Source organism: Eulemur rufifrons, chromosome 17 (assembly GCF_041146395.1).
Source record: "Eulemur rufifrons isolate Redbay chromosome 17, OSU_ERuf_1, whole genome shotgun sequence".
NCBI classification, from domain to species: Eukaryota; Metazoa; Chordata; class Mammalia; order Primates; family Lemuridae; genus Eulemur; species Eulemur rufifrons.
This window is the reverse complement of record NC_090999.1, coordinates 6248036-6255267: the sequence shown is the minus strand read 5'-3', so window position 1 is coordinate 6255267 and position 7232 is coordinate 6248036. Positions and strand designations below refer to the sequence as shown.

Sequence of the window (7232 nt, the reverse complement as noted above, 5' to 3'; positions counted from 1 at the left end):
ATTTGTGACGGCCACGCTGCCCCGCATCACGCTGCTCTGAGTCTCGCATTGCAAAAGCCGCTTGCGCTGGTGGTTCAGGGTATTAATGGAACTTTCTAGAACTGATGACCAATGACCACATCCTCTTTTACAATGGGTTAACAGGATCTCTCTCTGTTTTTCCTTTGTGAAGCGTTGGTGTGTGAGAACGGGGCTGGAGTGCCCTCGTGGCTGTGGAGTCTTAGCGTGATTCATGACTGAGGAAACGCAGCCTCTGCCCCAGCTCTCCTTGGTAAGTGAGACATCTAAATGGGAAGAGAAGACATAAAAAATATTACATATTGAGATACTTTGATAGCTTATGAGCTTTACTTATTTCTGCTGCCAAAAATGGCAGTGAATGAGCGAGCTTTCAGAAAGAGAGATCTTCATTAAGGCAAAACTGTTCTGAGCTGACCCCCTGCAATGTCACTCAGGACCCCAAAGACCCGACAGAGGACCACTGACGGGTTCTCAGCATCTCCTGACCCCAGTGTGACCGCCTGCCTGGGTTCAGCTTTGTCTCTCCGGCAGGTACGCCTGTGCTCTGCCCTGATTTATTCGGCAGTGCATACCACTGTCATCTCCCTTCCTGTCCTGGGGCTTTCTGCAGCCGCCTCACCTTCTGGGCAAGTCCTAAACTCCTTGTGCTGCTCTGAGGGACCCTCCTGGTCTGGCCTCCGCATATTCTCATGACTCCTCTGGCCCTTGGACGGCGTAGGGACCGGCCCACCACTTCACAGTGGTCCATTCCCACACACTAGTTGTGCTTGGTGGAATCTTCTAAAGGCCGGTTCAGGTGTGCTGTCTCTGCTGGATCCTTTCGTAAGCACCCGTGACTGAGGTGTCATCTTCTTCCCCTATGATACGTGTTACCACCTTTTGGAGGGACTGAAAGTGAGGGAGGGGTAGAAGAGGAACGGGGTGGGTAGTGGTGTGAGGGAGGAACAAGTCAGGAAGGGAAAGGGACAGAGTCTCATTACCTGTGCTAGTCATTGAACAGTTACTACCTTATTTTATTAACTTATTCTTCTCCCTAACTAAATTGCCATCTCACTGTGGGCAGGCTTGTATTTGTGCCTTGCCGATTACAGGTAATCCAGAGAAATTTTCCGTATGATTGATGACTGTTCTGGCTCTGGGAGTTTGAGTTCCCAGTCCTTTGTTTTCTTTTATTGGGAAGGAGGTAAATGAATTTTATAGTTGGGGCCTCTGAATGTAGAAATGCTCAGGTGAGGTGGGAGGCTCTTCTGTTTAGCCCTCATGTTCCACAGAAGAAGAAATTGAGGGTCTACACTTTGTGTCATTCTCCAGCCCACTTAGATTTGGGTTCACATAGCGTCTGACGAGGGAACCCGAGGGCTGGAAGGAACAGTAAAGACCACATGAAGCTTGTGTCAGCTTGTTGTGGATGTGTGATGGTCACCCTCAGGTGAAAGAAACGTATCAGCCAATGTCATTTCTCACTGTGTCCTTGGCCCTCCACAGAGTTATATGTATTAATCCTTAACCCTTTGAGGTGGGTACTACTATGATCACTATTTTACAGATGAGGAAACTGAGGCACAGAGAGCTTAAGTAATCCGCCCAAGATTCACCATTAGTCAGAGGCAGAGCTGGGATTTGAACCTGTCTTCTTAACTGTAACACAAAATACTACCTCTTAGCACTAGGAATACCTTCTTAGAATAAGAACAGACATACACTATTTTTTTCTTAATGGAAATCCTCAGGTCCTTAATGAAAAACTCAGAATAAATATTAAGAAATCAGGTTTTCAAACAGTAATCTAAATCAGAATTGGCAAACTTTTTCTAAAAAGGGTGAAGTAGTAAATATTTTAGTATTTATGGGCTATAGAGTCTATTGTATCAGTTCAACTCTGCCGTTTTAGCAAGAAAGCAGCTACTGACAATATGTAAACAAACAAGCGTGCTTGTGTTAAAATAAAACTTTATTTAGAAAGACAGGAGGCAGGTTGGATTTGGCCTGCAGGATGTAGCTTGCTGAGGTCTGATCTACATGATCCTTGCCATACTCAAAGATCCCATGATGTAGTGCCTGACAGTGTTTCCGGGGCCAGTAGGTATGAGTCTCTTAACAACATCTGGGTTGGATGCTTGGAATTTAATAATAAATTTTAATGAAGTCTGCTGTAACTGCAAAAACCTACCCCTTGGAATAAGTGCATTTGGTGTTCCACTGCTTGACATAGTTTATATGCCCCAAGTGCGTTAGTCCTAGCACCTAGACTACAGCTTTGCTCAAAGTAGGGCCTGATAAATATTACTCTCTCAGTGAGCTTTGTTAATCTAGTATGTGTTTCTAGACTCTAGAAATAGAATCTTATTTATGAAATAAGATTAGGTAGTATTTCCTACTTTGGTATACATATAGTTTCTAAGTATGACATTAGGTTAGTTTGTACCCTTATATAAACTTCTGCTTATACATATTAGGGCAAACATGCAATTATCTTGGGTTGTCTGTTAATTGTGTTGAACAAAAATGTTCTGGTATCAAATATTACTTTTGTATTATGAGCAAAGACAAAAGTTTGAACAGGATTGACATACTTAAATCATGACATAATATGGCAGTACCCTTTGCCACACATATTAAATGAGGTGTGGTTTTTGTTTTCTTATATTTTACTTTTTTTCTTAAAAAAAGGACACCTTTGACACCTCAAGGCATATTTTGCTCTATACTGTACCATCTAAAAAGATGGGCAAAGAAAATTGAAAGATCAATTAATCTGTGTTAATTAAATATGTGTTAATTAAATACTTAGAGGAGTTTAAGCAGGGAGCTATTCTATTCATTTGGTCAGTCCTAGAAATAAATAATTGTAGCAAGCCCTGGAGCCCAATGTAGCAGAGCATTTGGAGACAAGCCTTTTTCAAGGAGCCACTGGTCCCTAGGTACCTACTCCATGTGTAATCGAAAAGTGTTCTTCACTTCAATAGCAATGATATAAAAAAGAAAATTCTGATTATAAAAGTAATGGAAAGCTATCTGTGGTACCATATTAATTGAAAAAATCAAATTTCAGAATAGTATATTTAATATGATCTCTCTCAAATTTAATATAATTCCTCTTAAAATACATAGACACACATAATCTCTACGCACAATTTCATGTGTGTTATAAAGTCTACTAGAATATGTATTAATATATACAAAGCTTTAAACAGAGATATCTGTGGAGTTGAGGGTGTTTGCACTTTATCAGCCATGTGTTCACTGACATTTTCAGGAGCATTGTTGTTTTTGCAATTTAAAAAATGAAAAAATGGATTAATGGAGTGAATGTCCCTTATTGGAAATACATAAAGGGAGGGAAAACATTCGCCCATGACGCCTCCACCAAAGACAACCATTGCTGGCATTTAAGGTAGTCTTTTATGTTGTATTCTTGATATGCAATTTATGGAGTTGAAATAATACCAGTCATAAAATTTTGCATCCTACTTTTTCACTTGTTATGACATACTTGCTTCCTCTTATTATTATAAATTGTTAATAATAATAAACTTCATTTTAATGCATATGTCATGCTCCATCACATAAAGGCACTGTAATGTAATTTACTGCTCTCTTTTGCTGGACATATATATTGTTTCCAGTTAACAAAAGTCATAGACTAGGCTGAAATGAACATGAGAAGGGGCAGTAGCTTGTATCTCATGAACCTGAGTTCTAGTCCTGCTGTCCTGCCCTGTGTACAATATCATCTCTCTTTAAAGAGTGGAATTTAGTGCATGAACTACATGTTTCATAGACAAGAGAGATTATTGTCATAAAGCTTTTTCTTTTAATTGAGTGTTAATTCATTAGATCAAAATAGCTGTAGTTGATTTACTCTTTCAAAACCAAGGAGTTTTAATAAGATTGCCAAGTTGGCTTTGTAAAAGTGTTGTAGATATTTATACCTCACTGATAATATGTTAGAGTTTGTTTTGCTAAAACCTCACTCTGATTGAATATGATTATGAAGTTTTTGGCAATTTGATAACATCCATTCCTTTTTATACATTTTATTTTTTACTCATTACTTTGTTGATTTTTTTCCAAGTGATAATTAGTCATTACTCTGAGAAAGGGGTGAAGACAGAGAGAGAGAGAGAGAGAGAGAAAGAGAAAGACAGAGAGAGAGAAAGACAGAGAAAGGACAAGAACAAACATGTGTGAGATTTATTTGTCCAGATTTTGTAACTGTTTATCTATCGAGACTCAGATTTTAAGACTTGATTTTTAAGGATATTAACTCTTTATTGTCATTGTTTTTTTCCTTACTTAATTTGCTTGTTAACTTTATCCTTTTAAAGAAGTTTATTTTAGCAGTCAGATTTTTTCCTCATAATTATTTCAATCTGTGCTTAGAAATTTAACAAAATTTTCATTTACTTTCTTCTGATCTTATTAAAAATATTTAACTCTTTAATTCAGGCAGTGGATATTTAAAAATTGATGTTTTCAAATTGTTGTCAATGTTTACTTCTGTGTCTCTCCTTCTTTACTGATAAAAATCAATCCTCAATTTTAATTTAATGAGGATATTAAGACAACATATTTGTAAGAATGGAACAAAAATCTGCAGCTGCATATTTCTTCCTCCTACAAATAGAGACCTAGTTTGAAGTAAGACAACTGAGATTCTTTCATTCTTTTATTCATCTCTCTTGGTCAGAGAAAGGGTAATTTTTGTATTTTGAGATGTGCTACAGCCTTTATCTATATTTTTAACAACTATATTTTAGATTTTTTTTTTTTTATTTGATAGAACTTAACTCATTCTGTTGAACATCATTAAGTCATTATCACAGCGCTTTGCTTCTTGTCCTCTTCTTGTACCTAACTTTTGCTGTTTGCGTTAAATGTTGAGTGGTGGGCATAGAAGACCCAGCTAAGCTGGGGCAGATCACAAAGGTCCAGGTTGATGTCTTCGTTTATGGAGTTTAGAGCACTCACCTAAAATATTAATTTATTGTGATGTGCATACAACAATATTTTCTTGAGTTTATAAGTTCCAAAAGATAAAATCTAGATCTTTTTTCTGGGATTCATGTTAACCTGGCTGTGGACAGATTAGACCAAGATGCAGCTCACGGTCTTTTCTTGTTCTTTTTTTTTTTTTTTTAAAGATTTCTTGGTTGTAAAATAAGGAAAGTGAGAAGACATAGATCTGGGAGTGGTTTTAGGTAATGAGGTTTAAGCCAGACTGAGTTTCTGGAGACAGAGAGACTCGCTATGGAACACAAAGTGCTTGCTGGGCTGCCCACAGTGGTTCTTTTAGAGCCACTATCTTGATAGGAATTCTATTTTGTGATATTTGCAGTAGGATTCTGTCTATACTATGACACAAGGTACACGCTTGCTTAAACATGCTGAGTGGCTGCATTCTGGGATAGAGATTTAGCCTGTCAATCCTGATAATGTCAGAAATACTAAAGCGGTGGCCTCCACTCCTCACTGCCGTCCTAGTGTCTCATCGGCCTGGTGGAAGATCTCCGTGAGGCCACCCGGAAAGGCCCATGCAGGCCCGATCTGTTTTGTCACATGCATTTTACTCTGCTGAACAAAGTCCGCTGACAGGGGGAACTGTCTGCTCCCATTATCCACGTCGCGTAGTTGGGGAACTTGGGAAGTCTTGCCTCAGCCTCTGCTCTCTTCTGCTTGGGACTTTGGCTTCTTCTCCCTTTTGTTTAGGTGAGCCGCTGCCAAGTGTGTTATCTTCCTGAGGGTCACCAGCTTTATGGCTACTATAAATATTTGCGAATCGCAGATGTGTGCTGAAGTTCAGGATCCATTTTCTTCCCTTAGTTTCGTGTTTGAGTCAGGCTGGGAACGGCGTATGTGTGCTGTTTATTCTCAGACGCCCATTAGGCGGGGCAGATGTGTGTGGGGCTAATGGCTTGGATTTGAAGATTTACATGCGCATGTAAGGATACTGCACCCCCGATTAAACTGTGTGTACGATCGTTTTTGGCAGAACTTTGCTGAGGGCATAAAACTGACCCTGTGTTTGGATCTTTGGATGTCAAGGGACTTGGGTTTGCTTTTCTTACATTGTGGTCTCCACATCAGAGTACTGGGGAAGCCTCCATAGCTGCAGGGCTGCAAACCTAATCAGTTCATGCTTTATCCACTGGAGCTTTTCATGTGGATTTCGTGTGTGTTTGTGTCTCTTTTAGCCTCCCAGGCCTCAAAGGGATCAGAGTCATTTTGCTTCATTTGCTTTTGTTTAAAGCCTGAGCAGTGACCACGATGGGTTAAACCAAAGCAGAAAAAAAGCAAAGGTTGGAAAGATGGTTGGGAGATTCTGGGAAGTAAATACCACACCATATTTTCATATAACAGTGTCTAAGAATAGTGAATAGCTTTTCCATTGCCAGTGCTGTGGAATTAGGTGGGTGGATCTAAGTCGTTTATCATAGCTCAGATTTTCTTTTTAGGACATATAAATTGGGGTGATTGCCCTGCTCACAGCTCCGGGGACACATACCTTTTGCGAATTGTTCCTCCTCCTTTCCTTGCTGGCCACCTCCTTGCTGCAGTGATGGCTTGGAGGTGAGGCACCTGCCCAAGCTGGCCAATCACAACATCCCACCTGGTGCCACCTGATTAATTCTAGTTGAGGGCCATGACCTTGCCATTCCTTTACTCCTGCAGTGCTTAAGCATTTCTTCCCTTTCCTCCCTGCATCATCAGTTTTTATTTCCCTCTGGCTGCTCTATTTTTCCAATAAGAATAGAAATATCTACTATCTTAGGAAGAAATTGACCTGTGCACCCTAATTACCCCTCCAGCTACAACCCACTTCTCTCCTCTTTGCAGAAAAACTCCTAAAAATGCTTGCCTATATTTGTTGTCCTCAATTCCTTTCTTTCTGTTTCCTCTGCAACCCATTCCTATCAGTCATTCCTTAGCACTGCCTGTCAAGTCACCAATCACTGCCACGTGGCTAAATGCAGCAGGTGAGGCACAGTTGTCATCCTGCTTAACAGTTAGCAGTATTCGAAGAACTTTCTCCATCTGGCTTTAGGACACCACTTTTTCTTGGTCCGACTGCCATATCTCTGGCCACCGTGTCTTAGCCTCAATGGCTCATCTCCCTGCATCCAACCACTCGAGTCCTATAGGAAGGTTCAACGCCCCAGCCTTGTGCCTTTTCCCACCATTCTCACCATTTGGAAATATCCTCTGGTCTC

The 7232-nt window shown here is 40.2% G+C and overlaps 1 protein-coding gene across 1 annotated transcript in view; it reads left to right on the top strand.

Moving 5' to 3' along the window:
- Positions 1-219: 219 nt before the first annotated feature.
- SEMA5A (semaphorin 5A) overlaps positions 220-7232 on the top strand; it is a 320883-nt gene continuing 313870 nt past the window's right edge. Inside the window, exon 1 of the mRNA XM_069492176.1 lies at positions 220-271. The gene's annotated coding sequence lies outside the window, so the exon portion shown is untranslated. The remainder of the gene's footprint in view (positions 272-7232) is intronic.